Source organism: Rutidosis leptorrhynchoides, chromosome 6, assembly GCF_046630445.1.
Source record: "Rutidosis leptorrhynchoides isolate AG116_Rl617_1_P2 chromosome 6, CSIRO_AGI_Rlap_v1, whole genome shotgun sequence".
Classification (NCBI taxonomy): domain Eukaryota; kingdom Viridiplantae; phylum Streptophyta; class Magnoliopsida; order Asterales; family Asteraceae; genus Rutidosis; species Rutidosis leptorrhynchoides.
This window is the reverse complement of record NC_092338.1, coordinates 181,586,052-181,611,147: the sequence shown is the minus strand read 5'-3', so window position 1 is coordinate 181,611,147 and position 25,096 is coordinate 181,586,052.

The window sequence follows — 25,096 nt, the reverse complement described above, 5'->3', positions numbered from 1 at the left end:
AGGAATGACCGTAATAAAAAATGAGAATAATGAACTTATTCCAACACGGGAGGTCACCAGTTGGAGGGTTTGCATAGATTATCATAAATTAAATGACGTAACCCGAAAAGATCATTTTCCATTACCATTCATTGATCAAATGTTGGAATGCCTATCAAGAAATGAGTTTTTTTATTTCCTTGACGATTTTTCCAGCTACTTTCAAATTCTCCTCGATCCAAAGGACCAAGAAAAGACAACCTTCACATGTCCTTATGGAACATTCACCTATCGACGCATGCCCTTTGGGTTATGCAATGCACCTGCTACATTTCAGAGGTGTATGGTAGCAATATTCCATGACATGATAGAATGTTGTATGGAAATATTCATGGATGACTTCTCCGTCTTCGTAGTACCTTTGAGTCGTGCCTTTCTAACCTTGACAAGATGCTCACTGAGTGTGAAGATTTGAACTTATTTCTAAATTGGGGAAAATGTCACTTCATGGTAAAAGAAGGAATAGTTTTGGGACATAAGATATCAAAGTCAGGAATAAAAGTAGACAAGGCTAAGATCGAAACCATAACCAAACTTCCAGAACCTACCACGAAAAAATTGTGAGGAGTTTCCTTGGACACGCTGGTTTCCACCAACATTTTATCAAAGACTTTTCAAAGGTCACACGACCTATTACTCATCTCCTCGGAAAGGAAGTTCCGTTCATCTTTAATGAAGAATGTGTTCAAGCGTTCAACTATCTGAAGGAACGGCTCACACATGCACCTATCATGATATCTCCTGATTTGAGTTTACCATTCGAAATCATGTATGATGCGAGTGACTTCGCGGTTGGAGCTATATTAGGACAACAGAAAGATAAGCATTTCCATCCGATATATTACGCCAGCAAAACCATAATCGGAGTTCAATAGAATTACTCCACTACAGAAAAGGAGCTGCTAGCAGTAGTTTTCACCTTCGAAAAATTCTGTTCCTATCTCATTTTGTCCAAAACTACAGTTTACATAGATCATTCAGCCCTAAAGTATCTGTTTACTATGCAAGACGCTAAACCAAGACTCCTACAATGGATCTGACTCCTTCAAGAATTCGATATTGAGATTAAAGATAAGAAAGAAGCAGAGAACGTCACAGTAGATCATCTTAGTCGTTTGGAGAACCCATGGATGGAACAACTTGTTGAACAAGATATTAGAGACAAATTTCTAGAAGAACAGCTTATGAGCATAGGACAAGCCAACATAGGATCACAATTCACTGATACCCCTTGGTACACTGACATGGCCAACTACCTAGTTTCCGGAGTAGTGCAAAAAGGAATGAGCACATCCTGAAGAAGGAAGTTCTTCAGAGATGCAAAATTTTACTACTGGGAAGATCCGTACCTGTTCAGAATTTGCCCTGATCAGATAATCAGGAGGTGTGTAGATGAGAAAAAAGCAATAGGGATTCTTCACCAATGTCATCACGGACCAACTGGAGGTCATCATGGAGCAAACTTAACCTCAAGAAAAGTCTACAATTCAGGATTTTATTGGCCTACTATATTACGGGATGCGCAAGAGCTTGTAAAGCATTACGAAGCTTGCCAAAGATAATGGATTAAGAGACCAAGCATATGAGACATCATATATCTACAAGGAACGGATGAAGCTGACACATGATGCAAAACTGATACCAACAAAGTTCGCTCGTGGAGATAAAGTTCTACTCTTCAATTCTCAATTCAAGAAGTTTGCTGGTAAATTAACATCATGATGGAGTGGACCATTTAAGTAATACACGCTTTTTCGCATGGAGCCGTAGAATTAGAAGGACCCACCAGAAATTTTAAAGTCAATGGCCACCGATTGAAAGCTTATCTTGACGACCACAACAGGGAGGAATATTTCTTCTCCCTTGATCCATTCTGAAGACATGACAGAAAAGTCAAGCTGTAAAGACTTGATAAGTAGAGCGCTCTTGGGAGGCACCCCTTGCTTATCCTTTTAATTTAATTTTTATTTCAAATTTATTTTTAAGTCTACAAAATATTTTTACTGTGCACTAACCCTAAGCATCGTATTTGCGCTTAGTACTTACTGGTTTGTTGAAATGTATCTAGGCAAAATGCCAAGTTCAGGAGCTTCCTATAACATACCCATCCACAGGAGAAGGACTCACAGGGTTTACCTATCAGAGAGTAGCACGGATCAGCACATGCCTTTGACAGGACAACTAGGCCCGAGATGTTTGATTCTAGAGAGTGTTGAGAAGGATATCAGTATGGCACCGCCAACCCCTCCAATACGACACTCCAAGCGTTTAGCCCTATGTCACGACCCTACTTTTTCCGTTATCTTTTACCATTTATTATTTAACGTCTGTTAATTATTATTTGTGCCACGTCATTTCTATGACTTTTATTATTATTTTAGTAATAATATAATATTTATTATGTGTTATATGAATATTTGTATTCGTATTTAAAGTTGTACGTTTATACGTGTCATGGATTTCTATCCGGCGAATCATTTTGGTTTTCAAACCAACGGTCAGACTTTTGAGATTTTTGAATCCGAATTATTTTAAATATGATATTTTTATGTCATATGTATATATATACTACTTATATATTTTATTTTCCGCGTGCGCGTTATCTCTCCGAATATTTAATCGCGTAGCGGTGTTTTCGCGTTTTAGGTTTCATTCGGGCATTCGGGCCACATGCAATTTATCATTTAACAAAAATGGCTCACTAAGGGGCCCACCCCCATGCCAATCGGCCGAACACTCTAAGGGGAGGGAGTGTTAGGCTCATTTCCTCATTTTTTTTTTATTTTTACCATCTCATTTAAACATTTCCTCAAAACCCTTATATTTTTCTCTCAAGTTTTTCTCCTCCCTCCTCTCCCTTTTTGTGTCATTGCCAATACCAACCATCATCATCATCATCATCATCATCAATCAAGCACTCATTTCAAGAAGCTTTCATCATTTCCGGATTCACCGCATATTTCTCTACGCGTCTATACTAATCATTTATTGATTAGGGTATAAACCCTAACACTAGATTTTTCATTTTTATTCATTTTTTACTATTTTTGATGTTATTATGATAGTATAGTACTTGTGTATTGTTGTATTGATGATTGGATGCGTAGAAATACTCGTCTATGTATGATTTCGGTTTGATTAATTTTGGATAGTAGCTTGTTGGTTAAAATCAGTGATATTAACAGTTGTTTTTGATAAAATAAAGTGTTTAGATGAGTTCCTCTCATCAAGACAATAATTTTAGGCTTTGGATTCATGTTGTTTTGAGTTTCGGATCAAAAGTTATGCCCGATTTAGGGTTTTGATGAAATTGAAATGTAAAAACGTGTGTGTTCAGTTTTGGTTCGACTTTGTGACCATTCTTGGAGTATATAGGGTGTACTAGTGGGAGAGTATTGATGGTTGAATGAAAATTCATGTTCGGGTCATTGAAATTCCGAGCCACGGATCACCCGGAATGGCTAAAACAAGATTTAAAGCGAATAAATGTTCTAAGTTAGTTCATGGCTATTTTTTTCACGACTCATGAACTGACCTTAGGGTGTTCTTGAGTGCACTAATGTGTAGCGTTGATTGGTTAGACGAAGATATATATAAAATTCGTCGAAAACCGACACCCGAGGCTCAAGTTATGACCCGGCGAACTTTTAATTAAACTTATGGTTATAAAATTTGAACTTATGTTATAAATAATGATTTTCATTATTATTAAATTACTTATGATATAAAAGTAATTATTTTTAATTAAGACTTATTATATATATTAATTACATCATTTATTAATTACATTATGATTTAATTATACTTTTAATTAAACTTATGACTAATAATACTTTTATTATTAATGCAAAAATACTTATGATAAGTATTAAACTTATGACATGAGATTATTATATCAAGACTTATAATAAATATTGATTAATTATTTAATTATTATAAGGCTTAGTTATTATTTAATTATAATTTAATTATTAAATACTTATGGTTTAATAATTATAATTAAATACTTATGATATGATTAATAATTCATTATTAATTAATAATACTTATGATATGATTAAAAATTTATTATTCATTAATAATACTTATGTTATGATTAATATTTAATTAATTAATTAATTAAATACTTATGTTATATTAATTATATCATTTAAACTTATGTTAACTTTTTAATTTAATTTAATTTAATTATACTTATGATATGACATGATTATACATATATGACTTTAAATAACGTTATAACTTATATTAGTAATATAATATACACTTTAAAATTCAATGTTAACTAAGTTGACCAAGGTTGACTTTTGAGTTGACTTTCGGTTGACTTTGACTTTCAGTTGACTTTTATTGACTTTTCTAATTAAGGAAACTTTTCTAAGTTCGAAACTTTCCAAAAATAGAAACTTTCCTAATATAGAAACTTTCCAAAAATAGAAACTTTCCAAAAATGAAAACATTCTAAATATAGAAACTTTCTAAAAATAAGAAGTACGTGTTATACATTGTCCTGATCATACCGAAACATACTGAGTGTTGTTTTATGCTTATTTGCAACAAGTACTATAGCTATCATACTAAGACTTGACCTAAGTTAGTTGTTTATATCAACCTACTTTATTTATAGGTCGGCGTTGTGATCATTCTTTATCACTTTACCATTTGCCGTTCACATTTATGTGATTGTTGCTTCGTTTACGTTAAGGTGAGTTATAGTTTCGTTTTTCATACTATTTAAAGTATTTTTGGGAGGAGATTACATGCTTTTTTCTTTTACGTTTAGACACAAGTGGAATTAAATTTAAATTATTCATTATGAGTTGAACGAAAATATTCCCTAGTCTGGTAACTGCAATTACTGGTTTCTACTAGCGAACGCGAATCCTATGGATAGATCTATCTGGCTGGACAGCGCCATTTCGAGCTAGTCGCGCTAGTAATTTATAATCGGAATGTATTAGTACTTCGTTATTTTTGAAGATACACCTGTTCAGCGTATATTGTTGTTTGGTAAGGTGTGGAAATGGTTAAGTGGTTACCAGGTGACTCATGGATTAATGGAATAATATTTTATGTTTTCTAACATTTGAAATCTTGTGGTCTAAAGTTTATTCGTTATTTTATAACCTATAATTCACTCAACATTTTTGTTGACAGTTTACTCGCATGTTTTCTCAGGTACTTGATTATATGGCTTCCACTGTGGTAGAGAGTCTGCATGCATTTAGGCAGATTTTTATTAAACATTAAACTTTGCATTCTATTTTGGTTTTGATACTTTGTGGGTGATTTTGGTTGACATGTTTTGGGTCAACATTGTTTACTTATATATGTTGGGTTTTTCTAAACTACATATTTTGGTAGATTTCCTTTATAGGAAATCATTTTTGAATAAAGAATGCAATGTTGTTTATTAAATTCATATAGAGTTTCGATCAAGTTGTGGGACCAAGTGACGGAGCCGTTAAGGGTACTTGAAGGGTCATCACAGCTGGTATCAGAGCTCTGGTTGTAGGGAACTAGGCGGTCATAATGTGGTCAACCCTTGGTCTTTAGGATGCATTAGAGTCTAGTCTACAGCCTGACCTTCTTTGATATAGCATTATTATGCACTTTTATTCAGATGAGGAATATTTGTAAGTTATCGCTTATGTTATTTCTCTATTGTATGTGGTATGTGGTTTTCTGTTTGCAGATGTCAGCTTCAAGTAATAATTCTGTTCCTGTTCCTGTTTCCCCATCTGCCGCTCGTCGTCGTGGTCGACAGCCTCACATGAACGATCCAGTTAACTACTACATGTCCACTATTACCCATATGACCCGGGCCTTCCAGCCGGAGACCCGTATTGATGCCCTAAGTGACTGCATGCGTGTTTTGCCACATGTGGAGATGCTTAATGAGATTAAGGGTGCTATGGATGGGTTTATTAGCTTTAAGAATGAGATCGAGTTTGGGAGCCGGAAGCGTAACCGAGAGGTGGACGCTAGGTCGAGGCCTTAGAGGGTGAGATACGTGGCCTCAAGATGGAGTGGGAGACGGTTAAGGGTAAGTTGAGAAAGTATGAGATTCCCGAGGAGCCTCATACCGGACCAGCTTATCACACCCTCTCCAAGCAGATGTGATGTGATATTTCATGAGTGATTTCATTATTTCATAGACTTATTGTCCTTTTATACATTCATTTTGGTGATGTACGGCATTTTGCCGAGGATTTTGTTATGGGATATTTTCATTTATGGTATGGATGGTTATTTCCTTTATATATCATCTGTTTACTTATCATTATCATGGTTATAATTTGGTGTTGTGACTTTTGGCATGTTATATTATATGTGTAATATAGTTCATGTATGTTAAATGGTATGATGTATGATTTTTATCATAAGTATGTACGCATGTGGTGGCTATTTCTATAACTATCATAACTATCATGGTATTACTCATAGTGTTCCTTGACTATTATTTTAATGGTTAATCTTTTCGTGTTCGGTCTATTCTGTCACGACCCTACTTTTTCCATTATCTTTTACCGTTTATTATTTAACATCCGTTAATTGTTATTCGTGACACGTCATTTCTATGACCTATATTATTATATTAGTAATAATATATTAATTATTATGTGTTAAATGAATATTTGTATTCATATTTTAAATTGTACGTTCTACATGTCGTGGATTCTCAATCCAACAGTCAAACTTTTGGGATTTTTAAATCCAAATTATTTTAAATATGATATTTTAATGTCATATATTTATATATAGTGTTTATATATATTTTTCATCGCGTATTTAATATCTCTCCGAATATTTAATCGCGTAGTCGTGTTTTCGCGTTTCGGGTTTTAATCAAGCGTTTGGGCCACAAGCTATTGGACATTAAGGAAATTGGGCCATGGGGCCCACCCATGACCCCCCATTCGGCCGAACCCCTTAGGAGGGAGAGTGATTTGTTTTGCCATTCCATTCTTTTCACATTTTACTTTCACAAATTCCCTAAACCTAATTTTTGTATTTTACTTTCACTTTGCTTGGATCATTCTATTGTTTGCATAAACGTGTTCCTCTCGTTCTCCTCTACACGTTCATATCTCTCACTTTTCGATTAGGGTATAAACCCTAACCCTAGATTTTTGATTTTACATTTATTTTATTGTATTTTCATGTTATAATGATAGTATGATGATTATATTTTATTGTATTGTTGATAGTATGCGTAGAAATGCTCGATTATATATGTTTTCGGTTTGATTGTTTTGGGACAGCAGTTTGTTTGATCTTTTCTGTAAACATAACTGATATAAATGTTAAATTAAAGTGTCTAGATGTGTTCCTCTCATCGAGACATTAATTTTAGACTCCGGATTCATGTTATTTCGATTCCCCGAGCTTAAGATATGATTAAAATGGTGTTTTATTGAAATTAAAACCTAAAAACGAATTGATATAGGTATGGTCCGACTTTATGACCATTTCTGGAGTTTCTAGGGTGTACTAGTGGGTTAGGATTGATGATTGGATGAACATTTATGTTTGATTCATCGAAATTCGAGCCACGAATCACCCATTATGACTAAAACATGTTTTTGAATGGATTAAAGCTCCAAGTTGAATAATGGCTGTTGGTCATGACTTGGTGGCTGTTCTTGGGTTGTTCTTGAGTACACTAATGTGTAGGGTGGATTGGTTAGGCGAAGGTATATATAAGACTCGCCGAAAACTGATTCCCGGGGCTCAAGTTATGAACCGATGAACTTTTAAATTAAAACTTATGGTTATTAAATAAGACTTATGATATAAATAATGATTTTCATTATTAATATATTACTTATGATATAAAAAGTAATTATTTTAATTTAAGACTTATAATATACATATTTATTATATCATTTATTAATTACATTATGATTAATTAAATATTTAATTAAACTTATGATTAATAATACTTTTATTATTAATGAAAAATACTTATGGTAAGTATTAAACTTATGTTATGAGATTATTATAATAAGACTTATAATAAAGATTAATTAATTATTTAATTATTATAAGGCTTAGTTATTATTTAATTATAATTTAATTATTAAATACTTATGATTTAATGATTAAAATTAGAAACTTATGATATGATTAATAATTCATTATTAATTAATAATACTTATGATATGATTAAAATTTATTATTAATTAATAATACTTATATTATGATTAGTATTTAATTAATTAATTAAACATTTATGTTATATTAATTATATCATTTAAACTTATGTTAACTTTAATAATTCATTTTAATTTAATTAAACTTATGATATGACATAATTATACATATATGACTTTAAATAACATTATAACTTATATTATTAATATAACTTATAATTTAAAATTCAATGTTGACTATGTTTGACCAAGGTTGACTTTTGAGTTGACTTTCGATTGACTTTGACTTTCAGTTGACTTTCAGTTGACTTTCTAAATAAGGAAACTTTCCTAAAATAGAAACTTTCCTAAAATAGAAACTTTTCTAAAATAGAAACTTTCTAAAAATAAAAACTTTCCAGAAATGGAAACCTGCTAAAAATAGAAACTTTCTAAAAATAGAAAGTACGTGTCCTTACGCTGTTCTGATCAAACCGAAGCATGTTGAGTGTTGTTCTATGTCTACTTACAACATGTATTATAGCTATCATACCAAGACTTGACCTAAGTTAGTTATTTATATCGACATGCTTTATTTATAGGTTGGCGTTGTGGTCATTCTTGATCACTTTACTTCGTTTGATGTTCGCTTTTTGTATGGTTACATCATTTGCTTTAAGGTGAGTTATAGTCCCGTTTTTCATACTTTTTAAAGTATATTTTTGGGATGTGATTACATGCATTTTGTTTTACGTTTAGGCACAAGTGGGAATTAAATTTAAATTATTCATTATGAGTTTAACAAAAATATTCCCTAGTCTGGTAACCGGTAACTGTAATCACTGGTTTCTACTGGTGAACGCGAATCCTATGGATAGATCTATCGGGCTTGATAGCCCCATTTCAAGCTAGTCGCGCTAGCATTTTATAATCGGAATATGTTAGTACTTCGTATTTATTTGAAGATACACTTGTTCAGTGTATATATATTGTGTTTGGCAAGGGTAAATAAATGGTTAAGTGGTTACCAGGTGGCTCATTGATAATGGAATAATGTTTTATGTTTTTTATCATTTTAAATTTTGTGGTCTAGAGTTTATATGTTTATTTAAACCTATAATTCACTCTACATTTTTGTTAACAGTTTACTCGCATGTTTTCACATGTACATGATTTGTTTGATGCTTCCGCTGTGTTAGAAGTGTCTGCATGCATATGGTCAGATTTTGTTAAACGATTTATGAAACATTAAACTTGCATTCTCTTTTTGAATTATTAAACTTGTGGGTGTTTGGTTAATTATGTTTATGTCAACTTTGGTTAATTAATATGTTGGGTTTGTTTAAACTACATATTTTGGTAAATTTCCTTTTTGGGAAACTTTTGAATAAAAGAATGCAATGTTGTTTATTAAATTCATTTAAAGTTCGATCAAGCTGTGGGACCAAGTGACGGAGCCGTTAAGTGTATTAACAGGACCATTACAGTTGGTATCAGAGCTCTGGTTGTAGGGAACTAGGCGGTCATAATGTGGTCAACCAGTGGTCTTTAGGGTGCATTAGAGTCTAGTCTACAGCCCGACCTTTCTTGTTATATCATTATTATGCATTTAATTTGGTATAAGGAATAATTAAAACTTATTACTTATGATATTTCGATTTTGTATGTGGTTTTACTGTTTGCAGATGTCAGCTTTAAGCAATAATTCCGTTCTTGCTCCTGTTTCCCCGTCTGCTGCTAGACGTCGTGCTCGTCAGCCTTTGATCGATGATCCGGTTAACTACTACATGGCTATCATCACCCATATGACCAGGACATATACGAATGAGACTCGTATTGATGCTCTTAGCGACTGTATGCGTGTCTTGCCGCATAACGAGGTGATGGATGAGATTAGAGCTGGTATGGATTCATTCGTTAGCTTCAAGAATAGCATCGAGTTCGAGACAAGGAAGCGTAACCGTGAGGTGGATGCTAAGATCGAGGCTATTGAGAGCGTGGTTCGTGGTTTGAAGACGGAGTTGGAGGAGGTGAAAGGAAAGTTGAGGAAGTATGAGACTCCTGACAAGCCTCATACCAGCCCAGCTTATCACACCCGCTCCAAGCAGATGTGATAATATCATGAGTGATTATTTTATTTCATGGACTATTTATCCTTTTTATACATTCATTTTTGGGTGATGTACGTCGTTTTGCCGAGGATTTTGTTATGGGATATTTTTTCATTTATGTATGGATGGTTATTTCTTTTATGACATCTGTTATCATTATCATTTTATTTCTGATGTTGTGACTCTTGGCATGTTATATTATGCGTAATATAGTTCATGTATGTTAGGTGCTATGTATGTTGTATGATTTTATCATAAAATATGTATGCATGTGGTGGCTATTTCTATAACTATCATAACTGTCATGTTATTACTCATAGTGTTCATTGACTATTATTTTAATGGTTAATATTTTGTGTTCGATATATTCCTTTATAACACTGGTATTATTCTTAGTACTAATGGTTTTGTTATTCTGTTTTGAAGATTATGCCTCCCCGTGAGTGCAACGAAGCTCGCATGCAACGCCTGATTTCTGAAGGGATTACGGCTGCTATGGCAGCTAATGCTAATGTGAATGCGAATGCCAACAACCAGGTGGGATGCTCCCATAAGACTTTTATGGCAAGTCGACCGCAAGAATTCAGTGGCACCGAAGGACCCATTGGACTTACTTGTTGGTTTGAGAAGATTGAGTCTATTTTTCGGGTCAGTAGAGTCCGTGATGAGGACAAGGTTAGTTTCGCCAGCTGCACTCTTAAAGACAGTGCTTTAACTTGGTGGAATAATATGGTTAGTAGTTTGGGAAATGATGCAGCTTGTGGGTTGTCTTGGAATAATTTTAAAGAGAGGATGATCACCCGTTATCGTCCCCGGGGTGAACTTAAGAAGTTTGAGGCTGAGCTTAAGAATTTAAAGATGAAGGGCACCGATTTAGATGCCTATGAGCAAAGGTTCTTTGAATTGACATTGTTATGTCCCAATACTTATGCTGATGAGAACCTTAAGATTGAAGCTTATATTGATGGGTTATCTGAGCGGATTGAGCATGGGGTTGAGTCTTGTGAGCCCCAGACTATTGAAGCTGCTATGTCTATGGCACATAAGCTTAATGACAAGATTTTAAGGAGAAGTAAAGCAGCTGTGACTGATGCTAGTGAGGAAATTGTTAAAAAGGCTAATAATGGGAAAAGGAAGTGGGATAACAACCGCAACCAGAACCAAGGTCAGCAAAAGAAGCAAGATACTTCTAGTTCGAATAACCGTAATCATCGTGTTTGTCCACGGTGTTATAAGGCTCATGATGGTTATTGTACAGTTACTTGTAAGAGGTGTTCCAAGCAAGGACACATTGCTAAAGATTGTACGGTGCTTATGCCGGGTCCTGCTGCTAATGCTGGTAAGAATGGTGGTAATGGTAATGGGAAGCCGAGAAATGGTGGAAATCCGAGAGTTTGTTATGAATGTGGAAAGCCAGGGCATTCCCTTGATGCCTGCCCCAACAAGAAGACTACTGAGAATCCACGTGGAAGAGCATTCAATATTAATGCCAGGGATGCTGAGGAAGATCCAAAACTTGTTACGGGTACGTTCTCGGTCAACGATTTATCAGTTTATATACTATTTGATTCAGGGGCTGATTTGAGTTTTGTGTCGAGTAAATTGAGTCCAAAAACCAAAACACCGTTAACTCCTTTAGACAGGACTTATGTTGTAGAGGTAGCTATTGGTAAAGTGCTTACTGCTAAGGCTGTACATCGTAAATGTAACATTAATCTGGCTTGTAGAGATTTTGAGGTAGATTTAATACCGTTGACCTAGGCAGTTTTGACGTTGTTATTGGTATGGATTGGTTGTCCGCGAATCGTGTTGAAATCGTGTGTTATGAGAAAGCTATTCGTATTACTAGTGTGGTTGAAGAGCCGCTGATGGTTTTTGGGGATAAGAAATGCAGACAATTAAATCTTATTAGTTGTTTGAAAGTTCATAAACATCTTCGTAAAGGCTGTCATGCTATTCTAGCCCATGTTGTTGATTCTGATAGAGAAGAGAAGAGCATTGGTGATGTTCCTATTGTTAGAGATTTTCCCGCGGTGTTTTCCGAAGATTTACCTGGCCTTTCGCCGCAACGCCCGGTAGAATTTCAAATCGATCTTGTTCGCGGTGCTGCTCCTGTAGCACGTGCTCCTTACAGACTTGCACCGTCCGAACATCAAGAATTTTTAAGTCAACTCCGTGAGTTGTTAGACAAGGGTTTTATTCGTCCTAGTTCGTCCCCTTGGGGAGCTCCTGTTCTGTTTGTTAAGAAGAAAGATGGTTCGTTTCGTTTGTGTATTGATTATCGTGAATTAAACAAGATTATAGTTAAAAATCGCTACCCTCTTCCTAGAATTGATGATCTGTTCGATCAGCTTCAAGGTTCGTCTGTTTATTCAAAAATTGATCTTCGTTCCGGTTATCATAAACTGCGTGTTAAAGAATCTGATGTTCTAAAAACCTCTTTTCGCACCCGTTATGGTCACTACGAATTCCTTGTTATGTCGTTCGGATTGACAAACGCACCTGCTGTGTTCGTAGACCCTATCTGGACAAATTCGTCATTGTTTTCATCGACGACATCCTTATTTATTCCAAGAGTGATGAAGAGCACAAAGAACATTTGAATTTGGTGCTTGATTTGTTGAGGAAAGAAGAATTGTACGCTAAGTTCTCTAAGTGTGCTTTCTGGTTAAGAGAAGTTCAATTCCTTGGAAACATTGTTAGTAAACAGGGAATACAAGTTGATCCTGCCAAGATTGAGGCAATTGAGAAGTGGGAAATTCTGAAAACTCCTACTCAGGTTCGTCAGTTTCTAGGGTTGGCAGGTTACTATAGAAGGTTCATTCAATATTTCTCTCGTATAGCGAAACCTCTGACTGCTTTAACGCACGAGGGGAAGAAATATGAGTGGAAGGATGAACAAGAGACTGCTTTTCAAGCTCTGAAGAAGAAGTTGACTTCCGCTCCGATATTGTCACTACCTGAGGGCAATTATGATTTTGTTGTTTATTGTGATGCTTCGTGTTAGGGCTTTGGTTGTGTTTTGATGCAACAAAAGAAAGTTATTGCGTACGCGTTACGTTAGTTGAATATTCACGAGAAGAATTATACAACCCATGATTTAGAGTTGGGAGCTGTTGTGTTTGCGCTCAAGATTTAGAGACATTACCTTTATGGGGTTAAAAGTACAGTGTACACTGATTACAAAAGTCTTCAACATATCCTTGACCAAAAACAGTTGAATATGAGGTAGCGTAGGTGGGTTGAGACGTTGAATGATTACGATTGTGAACTTTTATATCATCCGGGAAAGGCCAATGTTGTGGCTGATGTATTAAGTCGTAAAGAAATGGCTGAACCTCACAGGTTTAGGGCCTTGAATATGACAATTCGAACTAACCTCGCAAGGCAGATTCTTGAGGCATAACAAGAAGCCTTGAAGGAGGAGAATTTTATGAACGAGAAAGTCAGAAGCATGGCTAAGAAGTTTGAGAAACGAACCGATGGTATTAGGTACTTTACGGGACGTCTTTGGGTTCCGAAGTTTGGTGATCTGCGACAACTTGTTTTGGATGAAGCTCATAAGTCTAGGTACTCTATTCATCCTGGTTCAGGAAAGATGTATCATGATCTTAAGGAGCTGTATTGGTGGCCTAATTTGAAAGGTGATGTGGCTACGTATGTGGCTAAGTGTTTGACCTGTACTAAGGTTAAAGCTGAACATCAGAAACCGTCTGGACTTTTGGTGCAACCTGAGATTCCCAAGTGGAAGTGGGAAGGTATTACGATGGATTTTATTACGAAGTTACCGAGAACTGTGGGTGGTTATGATACCATTTGGGTGATTGTTGACCGACTCACAAAGTCAGCTCATTTCTTGCCGATTAAGGAAACAGATTCGATGGAGAAGCTTACTCGTTTGTATTTGAAGGAGATTGTTTCGAGACATGGTGTTCCTGTATCTATTATTTCAGACCGAGACAGTCGATTTATATCGAGGTTTTGGCAATCCTTACAGGAAGCTTTGGGAACTAAGTTGGATATGAGCACCGCTTATCATCCACAGTCAGATGGTCAGAGTGAAAGGACCATTCAAACGTTAGAAGACATGTTGCGAGCGTGCTTATTAATTTTGGTAATGGGTGGGATAGATATTTGCCGTTGGTTGAATTTTCCTATAACAATAGCTATCATGCAAGTATTAAAGCCGCACCATTTTAAGCTCTGTATAGTAGGAAGTGTAGGTCTCCTATCTGTTGAAATGAGGTTAGGGATGCTCAACTCACAGGAACAGAAATTATTCATGAGACTACCGAGAAGATTGTACAGATTAAAGAAAGATTGAGAACCGCCAGAAGTCTGCAAAAGAGTTATGCCAATAAGAGAAGAAAGGATATTGAATTTCAGGTTGGTGACCGTGTTATGTTGAAGGTATCACCTTGGAAAGGTGTGGTACGTTTTGGTAAGAGGGAAAAGTTAAATCTTCATTTTGTTGGACCGTTTGAGATCACATAGAGAGTTGGACCCGTGGCTTGTCGTTTGAAATTGCCATAAGAACTCAGTGCTGTTCACAACGTTTTTCATGTATCGAATTTAAAGAAGTGTTTGGCTGAGGCTGATGAAACCATTCCTCTTGAGGAGCTGCATGTTGATAAACAACTCTATTTTATTGAGGAACCTGTTGAGATCATGGATCGAGAGGTTAAGACACTCAAGCAGAGTAGAATTCCTATCGTCCGAGTTAGATGGAACGCCAGACGCGGTCCCGAGTTCACTTGGGAGCGTGAAGATCGGATGAGGCAGAAGTACCCGCATTTTTTACCAGATGCCGAGTCAACCCCTGCACCTACTTAAATTTTGGGACGAAATTTTTGTAACGGGAAGGTCCTGCACGACCCTACTTTTTCCGTTATCTTTTACCGTTTATTATTTAACGTTCGTTAATTGTTATTCATGCTACGTCATTTCTATGACCTATATTATTATATTAGTAATAATATATTAATTATTATGTGTTAAATGAATATTTGTATTCATATTTTAAATTGTACGTTTCTACGTATCGTGGATTTCTATCCTGTGAATCTTTTCGGTTTTCAAACCAACGGTCAAACTTTCGGGATTTTAAATCCAAATTATTTTAAATATGATATTTTAATATCATATATTTATATATAGTGTTTATATATATTTTGCGTCGCGTATTTAATATATCTCCGAATATTTAATCGCGTAGTCGTGTTTTCGCGTTATGGGTTTCGATCGAGCGTTCGGGCCATAAGGTATTGGACATTAAGTAAAATTGGGCCATAGGGTCCACCCCATGACCCCCCATTCGGCCGAACCCCTTAGGAGGGGGGAGTGCTTTGTTTTGCCATTCTATTTTTTTTTCACATTTTACTTTCACAAATTCCCTAAACCTAATTCTTGTATTTTTCTCTCAACATCTCCCTCTCCCTTTCCTTTTGGCCATCACCTACCTGTCACCATCACCATCATTTCATCAACAATTTTTGCTTAGATCATTCTATTGTTTGCATAAACGCATTCCTCTCGTTCTCCTCTACACGTTCATATCTCTCAATTCTCGATTAGGGTATAAACCCTAACCCTAGATTTTTGATTTTACATTTATTTTACTATATTTTCATGTTATAATGATAGCATGATGATTATATGTTATTGTATTGTTGATAGTATGCGTAGAAATGCTCGATTATATATGTTTTCGGTTTGATTGTTTTGGGACAGCGGTTTGTCTGATCTTTTCTGTAAACATAACTGATATAAATGTTAAATTAAAGTGTCTAGATGTGTTCCTCTCATCGATACATTAATTTTAGACTCCGGATTCATGTTATTTCGATTCCCGGAGCTTAAGATATGATTAAAATGGTGTTTTATTGAAATTAAAACCTAAAAACGAATTGATAAAGGTATTGTGACAACCCGGAAATTTCTGACCAAATTTAAACTTGATCTTTATATGTTTTCGACACGATAAGAAAAGTCTGTAATGTTGAAATCTCAAAAACTTTGAAATGTGTTCATGTAATCATTTACCCTTTGACCGTGCTCGACGATTCACGAACATTTATGTGTATATATATATATATATATATATATATATATATATATATATATATATATATAATATAGTTATATTAATTGAAAACGTTAACAAAGTATTAGATGTATAATACTTTACATAAACGTATTTGTTTCAATATATGTTTAATATATTTATCGACGGAATTAAAAGATAATATTAAATGAATGAATTATCAGATACATTGTGATATGATTACGGGTCTATGTTATGAGGTCCACTGTTGAAATGTCTCATTCATATTGATTATAAACGTTCCATATTAATTGATTTCGTTGCGAGGTTTTGACCTCTATATGAGACGTTTTTCAAAGACTGCATTCATTTTTAAAACAACCATAACCTTTATTTTATCAATAAAGGTTTTAAAAACATTACGTAGATTATCAAATAATGATAATCTAAAATATACTGTTTACACACGACCATTATATAATGGTTTACAATAGAAATATATTACATCGACATATGTTTCTTGAATGCAGTTTTTACACAATATCATATAAACATGGACTCCAAATCTTGTCCTAATTTTAGTATGCAACAGCGGAAGCTCTTAATATTCACCTTAGAATAAACATGCTTTAAACGTCAACAAAAATGTTGGTGAGTTATAGGTTTAACCTATATATATCAAATCGTAACAATAGACCACAAGATTTCATATTGCAATACACATCTCATACATAGAGATAAAAATCATTCATATGGTGAACACCTGGTAACCGACATTAACAAGATGCATATATAAGAATATCCCCATCATTCCGGAACACCCTTCAGATATGATATAAATTTCGAAGTACTAAAGCATCCGGTACTTTGGATGGGGTTTGTCAGGCCCAATAGATCTATCTTTAGGATTCGCGTCAATTAGGGTATCTGTTCCCTAATTTTTAGATTACCAGACTTAATAAAAAGGGGCATATTCAATTTCGATAATTCAACCATAGAATGTAGTTTCACGTACTTGTGTCTATTTTGTAAATCATTTATAAAACCTGCATGTATTCTCATCCCAAAAATATTAGATTTTAAAAGTGGGACTATAACTCACTTTCACAGATATTTCCTTCCTCGGAAATAAGACTTGGCCACGGATCGATTCACGAACCTATACAAATATGTACATATATATCAAAGTATGATCAAAATATAATTACAACCATTTTTATTATGTTTTAAAGATTTGATTGTATTAAGTCAGCTGTCCTCGTTAATAACCTACAACTAGTTGTCCACAGTTAGATGTACAAAATTAATCGATATATATTATCTTGAATCAATCCACGACCCAGTGTATACACGTCTCAGGTTAGATCACAACTCAAAGTATATATATTTTTGGAATCAACCTCAACCCTGTATAGCTAACTCCAACATTACTGCATATAGAGTGTCTATGGTTGTTCCAAATAATATATATACATGGGTCGATATGATATGTCAAAACATTTGTATACTTGTCTATGGTATCCCAAGATTGCATAATATATTAGAATACATGTATAATACAATATAAGTTAGCTAGGATATGATTTGTATAGATTTGTTAAACATTTCCCGTAGCTAAAAAGATCAAAAATATCCAATCTTGTTTTACCCATAACTTCTTCATTTTAAATCCGTTTTGAGTGAATCCAATTGCTATGGTTTCATATTGAACTCTAATTTAAGAATCCAAATAGAAAAATTATAGGTTTATAGTTGAAAATTTAAGTTACATGTCAATTACTAAAGAGGTAGTCATTTTCATCGAAAGAACGACATCTTGATGACCATTTTGAAAAACATACTTTCACTTTGAGTTTAACCAATATTTTTGGATATAGTTTCATGTTCATATGAAAAATAATTTTCCCAGAAGAACAACTTTTAAATCAAAGTTTATCATAGTTTTTAATTATCCAAACCAAAACAGCCCCCGGTTTCACTACGACGGCGTATATCTGATTTTATGGTGTGCATCATTTTTCCAAGTTTTAAATCATTAAGTTAGCATATCATATAGATATAGAACATGTGTTTAGTTGATTTTAAAAGTCAAGTTAGAAGGATTAATTTTTGTTTGCGAACAAGTTTAGAATTAACTAAACTATGTTATAGTAATTACAAGTTTAAACCTTCAAATAAGATAGCTTTATATGTATGAATCGAATGATGTTATGAACATCATTACTACCTTAAGTTTTCTGGATAAAACTAATGGAAATGAGAAAAATGGATCTAGCTTTAAAGGATCCTTGAATGGCTTGAAAGTTCTTGAAGCAGAATCATGACACGAAAACAGTTCAAGTAAGATTTTCACTCGAAAAAAGATTGTTATAGTTGTAGAAATTGAATCAAAGTTTGAATATGAATATTACCTTGAATTAGAAAGATAACCTACTTTAAATAACAAAGGTTCCTTGATCTTATATGATTACTTGGAATGGATTAGAAAGCTTGGAAGTAAACTTGCAAACTTGGTAGTATTCTTGATTTTTATGAAACTATACATATGGAATTTATGAAGAACACTTAGAACTTGAAGATGGAACTTGAGAGAGATAAATTAGATGAAGAAAATTGAAGAATGAAAGTGTTTGTAGGTGTTTTTGGTCTTTGGTATATGGATTAGATATAAAGGATATGTAATTTTGTTTTCATGTAAATAAGTCATGAATGATTACTAATATTTTTGTAATTTTATGAGATATTTCATACTAGTTTCCAAATGATGGTTCCAACATGTGTTAGGTAACTCACATGGGTTTCTAAGAGCTGATCATTGAATTGTATATACCAATAGTACATACATCTAAAAGCTGTGTATTGTACGAGTACGAATACGGGTGCATACGAGTAGAATTGTTGATGAAACTGAATGAGGATGTAATTGTAAGCATTTTTTTTAAGTAGAAGTACTTTGATATGTGTCTTGAAGTCTTTCAAAAGTGTAAGAATACATATCAAAACACAACATGTATTTACATTCTAATGGAGTCGTTAAGTCTTCGTTAGTCGTTACATGTAAGTGTTGTTTTGAAACCTTTAAGTTAACGATCTCAATTAATGTTGTTAACCCAATGTTTATTATATCAAATTAGATGTTAAATTATTATATTATCATGATATCATGATATATGAATATCTCTTAATATGATATATACATTAAAATATCGTTACAACGATAATCGTTACATATAAGTCTCGTTTTGTAATTCTTGAGTTAGTAGTCTTGTTTTTACATATGTAGTTCATTGTTAACACACTTAATGATATATTTAAATATCATTTTATCATGTTAAATATAGTGTATCAATATCTTAATATGATACATATGTAATTAGTAGACGTTATCATAACGATAATCGTTATATATATCATTTCGAGTTTCTTAACTTAGTAATTTCATTTCTTATGTATATCACACATTGTTAATATATTTAGTGAGATACTTACACATCATAATCTTATGTCAACCATATATATATGTCTATATATACCACAACATGTAGTTTTTACAATTTTGTAACGTTCGTGAATCGCCGGTCAACTTGGGTGATCAATTGTCTATATGAAACTTATTTCATTTAATCAAGTCTTAACAAGTTTGATTGCTTAACATGTTGGAAACATTTAGTCATGTAAATATCAATCTCAATTAATATATATAAACATGGAAAAGTTCGGGTCACTACAACTGTGGTTTAAGAAATCTATTCTTTTTGAAAACATTCGGAAAATGGTAAAGTGATTTATAAGTAAGAACAAATGTGTCAATTAACGGGAACTAGACAAGGGTTAGTGGAAATTCCTGTTTAATTTCCAATTCATGTTTTATAATATTTTTCTCGTGACCTTGATAAGATAACTATGTTAACTTTCATTTTATTTAATGTGAAAGTAAGAACGTGGAGTGTAAATAACTTAAATGTTGGATATCGACAAGTTAAGTAACTCAATGTTTTTCATTAAGATGATTTCATACGTTTATTTAACCTTTGGACTTTATCCCATGCTTCACCAACAGACTGTAATTTAAAAACTTGAAACCTATTATGAATATATATAATTCTACTGTTCTAAAACGTTTTATAATATAATGATTTCCATTATTTTTACCTTTTAACAAAATGATTATTAAATATATTTAGTTTTGGAAAACAAAATTATCATATTTATTTGATTTAGTTTCAAACGTACAAAAACGTTTTCAGTTTAAAAAGAACTTTATTATTAAAACGTATATACCTTTTATAAATATCTAGAACCACTTTTGACAACTCATTTCTTAACCAGTATGATAAAGATAACGATATTTATATATTATTTTATTAAATATATATAACGATTTAAATTAATATTATATATATTTATACGCGTATTATACGTACATAGTTTTATACTTTTACTATACTTTAACTTTACTTTTACTTTACTTTTACTTTAGTAAAATTCACTTTAATAATTCATACTTTAATAATTCACCTTAATAATTCATACTTTAATAATTCACTTTAATAATTCATACTTTAATAATTCACTTTAATAATTCATACTTTAATAATTCACTTTAATAATTCAAAAATCTATTATAAATAGAATTCAATAGGTTTTATTATTTCATAGAAACTTGAAAATATATTTCTCTAAACTCTCTCAATTGATTTACATATATATATTTAATCAGTATTATTTCAAGATATTATTAGTATACATAAAATACTACGACGAGGTCATGAGCGAGTCATTTCAAAATGAGTTTTTCGAGCGGGATGAAGCTAGGGAAATTATGGGTTATTGCTATGGAGGTTATAGGTATTGTTCGGGGGTATTGTTCGTGAGGTCAAACTAGTGTTTATCATCTCCGTTGCGTCTACATACTTTCCTGCAATATTAAATCACAATATTGATACGTTCGTGAATCCGAGGCCAACCCTACACTTGTTCAATGACGTCATATGTATTTTTACTACAAGATACAGTATTGTGAGTTTCATTTGCTCCCTTTTTAAATGCTTTTGCAATATATATTTTTGGGCTGAGAATACATGCACTCCTTTTTATAAATGTTTGACGAAATAGACACAAGTACTTGAAACTACATTATATGGTTGGATTATCGAAATCGAATATCGCCCCTTCAAGTCTGGTAACCTAAGAATTAGGGAAATGACCCCTAATTAACGCGAATCCTAAAGATAGATCTATGGGCCTAACAAAACCCCATTCTGGAATTTGGAATGCTTTAGTACTTCGATTTTAAAAAGGTGATTGCGATTGCTGTTATATAGCATACTTGCGAGTATGCGGGGGATATTCTATATGCATCCTTGTTAGTTCGGTTACCAGGTGTCCATCATATGAATGATTTTTATGCACTTGCGAGTGTATTGATATTTATGGAAAATGAGAATCTTGTGGTCTATTAAAAATGATGGAAATGATTATTGACGATAAACTAATGAACTCACCAACCTTTTGGTTGACACTTTAAAGCATGTTTATTCTCAAGTATTAAAGAAATCTTTCGCTGTGCATTTGCTCATTTTAAAGATATTACTTGAAGTCATTAATGGCATATTTCAATAGACGTTGCATTCGATTCATTGAAGTCATAAAGATTATTATTAAATAAATGATAGATTAAGTCATTATAGTTTGGATATATTATGAATTGGTATGCATACCTGTTAACTTTTGATGTAATGAAAGTTTGTCTTTTAAAAACGAATGCAATGTTTGTAAAATGTATCATATAGAGGTCAAATACCTCGCAATGTAACCATATGTTATTGTATTCGTCCTTATGGATTAGGACGGGTCGCTTCATGTGGTGTCAGAGTGGTGGTCTTAGCGAACCAGGTCTTGCATTAGTGTGTCTAACTGATAGTTATTAAGATGCATTAGTAAGTCTGGACTTCGACCGTGTCTGCATGTCAAAAGTTTTGCTTATCATTTCTAGTCGAAAATCATCTACCTATCATTCGTAGGAAATTACCTACTTATTATTCTAAGTCTAGACACGTTTTCTGCATTCATTGCATAGATAGTGCACAGACAAATTCATATCTTAGCATATCTGTTACATTAAACTTTACCTGACATTTTTCAAATATTCCTCCGTAAATTATGGGATTTTGGTATTATATATACATATGAAATTTATGTATTGAATAATACCAATCTAAATCCTATAATCAATTTCATATCAAAAATCATTTCCCTGATTTTACAAGATGGATCTCGTATCCAGTTCAAATTCCCTAGATTCCGACAGCTATTCCGATATGGATTTCCATACGAGCTTCGAAAGCAGTGTAACCGGAATGGATCAACCACTTAGCCATCATCTATTTTGGATGGATTGGGGATGGGTTTGTAGCTGACTAAATCAATGGAGACAAGAAGAAGGCGATCCTTTCCATCCACCAAATTTCCCTCTTGGTGAAGAACCTGAAGCACTTACCGGCTAACCTGTTCGTAATACCATCTTCTCTCTCATTTCCAGAGTATCTCGTCATGACTATATACTATCTTGAATTTTAGATCTTATTCATCCGCTCGTCCGAACCGACAACCACCCCGGTGTAATAGAAAAAGTCAACGAGCTTCATGCTCGGGTAGTGGCTTTAGAGAATATGGTGCAAAGATTACAAGCACCAACAGCAACACCGGCATCAACGGAACCACCGGAAACAACACCAACAGTACCATTACCACCACCAACAACAAACGCATCGCGAACCTCAATTTCACAATCTGTCCCACGAGCATCAATGTCAAACGCCCTGTAGATACCAAGGAATACCAACAACAACAACAAAAGGTGAAGTATTGATTCATAACTTCATCGAAGAAATATTCTGCAGAGAATATGGGGTTTCTAAATTTTTTAGAAATTATATATTCTGGTTCAAATTGTAAATCAGATGAGTGGGCGGATAGGAATAATGAAGTAAAACCCTGACAGGAATGGTGTGCGATTTACAAGCTAGACTTGTTATACAGCATCATCAGTACCGACAGCATCACCAGCACCGGCAGCATCTACAACATCACAAACATTGCCAGTTTCATAATCACCGCGGACATCATCACTAATCAACAACGAGTATATTGTATCAACGAATTATGAAGTATCAACTCATTCCCTCTGAAGAATTTAAATGAATATCTTATAAATTTTAAAACCATAATATATCTTTTCGTACTGAGCTATTATGTATGAATTAAAAAAGGGTAGATACTACTCGGTTAGTTCATATTACTAATATGCAATGATGTACAACCCTCATAAATGATTTAACCATCGTTAACTACAATCTCTGTTTCAAATTCAATGAATTCCGTTTCATAATAAACTAAGTGTATTATTCAAATACATGTTTAATATTACACCTTCATTTTCGATATACTCAAAAATTTCTAGAAATCATCATCCGGTCTTGCGAAGTTCACCAGAATTCCACGAACACCAACGTCATCCATCAAAGAAATATCAATAGATGAATAACGAAGTAGTAATTCACAATTTCATTCAAATGGAAGAAATACTCAGCAAAGGTTACATAATTTCAAAAGTTTTAGGGATTTCTCAATAATAAATTCCAACTATAAATTAAATGAGTTCAATATTATATTAACTCATTAAATCTGTATTACCTCTGAAGAAAATATATATATATATATATATATATATATATATATATATATATATATATATATTTCTTTTTTCATAAAGACTGTAATAAAAATTCTCTTGTACAAAATATTACTTGTGAAACTTTTAACGGGTAGGTAATACCCGAGAGATATATGAATTCACAATTAATATGATACATTATTCGATTCTAATTCAGCAATCATCAACTATACTCACTACTTTCACAACGATATACATTCATTATAGAAATCAAAACAACCATCCTCATCCAAATTTGATTACATATTCTGATTTTGACAAATCAAAATTCAAGTTAAGATTTAACAGAAGACATCACTCTTAGATCCTTACAGCTTTCAAAGCTATACTTTGACTTCAAAACTGTACTAGAACATCACTTCTATTCATAAAACTCTTTAAAATTCCTGAAGATACCCCAACTAATGAACAATCGAGAAGATGATCCAACCACATGTTATCCACAGTTATGCACCTAGAAAACTCTCGAAACTTAAGTAACAATTTAACACATATCTGTGTTAGATCCTTTAGCATTTGTTAGCAAAAATAACTTTGCAATCCTTTTCCAAATTAGTTAATTTTGTCACAGCTCCAGCAAGTCAACTTCGACTTTTCAGTCGGACTAGCCTTATTATAACCTTGAGATATACGTTGTCTTTTCACCATCGTTACCGGGGAACCTTTTATATTTCACCGCATTATCAGCAGATGTACCAGCAACTTCGTTACTCTTTGGCATAAGTCTCTCTGAAAAATCCTTTATATTTGTTCATTAAAACCCCATCATATACTCATCCACATCTTGTAACAATAATTGCCATGTCAATTATCGAGAATCAGCAATCAGTGTTTTGAAATCTCACAGCACGTCTACGCCAACAATTATATGTGTACATATAACATCTATCTCCTAGACTCACATACTTCGAATGTGAAGTTTCTGAAAAACACCCAAAACTGCGAACTAGATCTCGAAATTTTGAAAATGCTGATGAAGCAGCAAAAACTGTAAACGACCTTAACAGTCAAAAGTTTGATAATAAAGAATAGT